The sequence below is a fragment of the Pygoscelis adeliae genome, unplaced genomic scaffold (assembly GCF_000699105.1).
Source record: "Pygoscelis adeliae isolate BGI_AS28 unplaced genomic scaffold, ASM69910v1 Scaffold704, whole genome shotgun sequence".
NCBI classification, from domain to species: domain Eukaryota; kingdom Metazoa; phylum Chordata; class Aves; order Sphenisciformes; family Spheniscidae; genus Pygoscelis; species Pygoscelis adeliae.
Genome location: NW_008824590.1, coordinates 176,173 through 176,867, shown reverse-complemented (window position 1 = coordinate 176,867; position 695 = coordinate 176,173). Strand labels below are relative to the sequence as shown.

Here is a 695-nt window from a genome sequence, read left to right as displayed (position 1 = left end):
GGCCCCCTCGCAGCCCTTTGGCCAGGGCCAACCGCTCTCACCGAAGCAGACGGTCGCCAGGTCTCCGGTGGGGCTGGTTGGCTGGCTGGCGGGGGGGGCGGGGGGGGGGGGCGGGGCCGGGGGCCCCCCGCCACTGCCGCACCACAGCGGCAGGAGGCAGAGATGTGGCAGTAGGGAGAGTTGGGGTCTGAGTGCACATGTAGGAGCTCAGGGGAAGGGGAATCAGCTGGGAGCAGAGGTCCAGCTAAGAGCAGAGCAGTTTACACACATCCCCTGTGCCGCAATGAATGGAGACATGAGGTACAGTCAGTGAATCCTGAAATCTCTCAGGATTAAATGATTACATTCATCTTTGCTTTCTCTAAGCCGTGGTAACAGCAATAGCCACATGCTGGTTCCAGTCCAGATCCCTCTGTGCCAACTTCACAGCGACTCATCGGGGAGTTGGCATGGGCTCACAGCTTCCTGACACACGGATGTCCCCCTCATCCCCCTCCAGCCCACACTCGCTTTCGCCTGGTGCCTCTGGGGCAGTGCTGGGCGTGGGGCAAAAGTGGAGCAGGGATGCTGTGGGGTGGGAGCGTTGCTGCCAATGAGGTTTTTTTTGCAAGTCTCCTGGACTGATTTCCTTTGCTGGAGTGCAGGACCACCTCCCAGCGTGCATGCGCTGTCCATATGATGGTTTGCTGAATCAC

General features: G+C 60.1%; 1 protein-coding gene across 1 annotated transcript in view; it reads right to left on the bottom strand.

The window, feature by feature from the left end:
* Positions 1-123, bottom strand: part of CHTOP (chromatin target of PRMT1) — a 9,313-nt gene extending 9,190 nt beyond the window's left edge. Inside the window, exon 1 of the mRNA XM_009322221.1 lies at positions 42-123. The gene's annotated coding sequence lies outside the window, so the exon portion shown is untranslated. The remainder of the gene's footprint in view (positions 1-41) is intronic.
* Between the last annotated feature and the right edge of the window lie 572 nt (positions 124-695).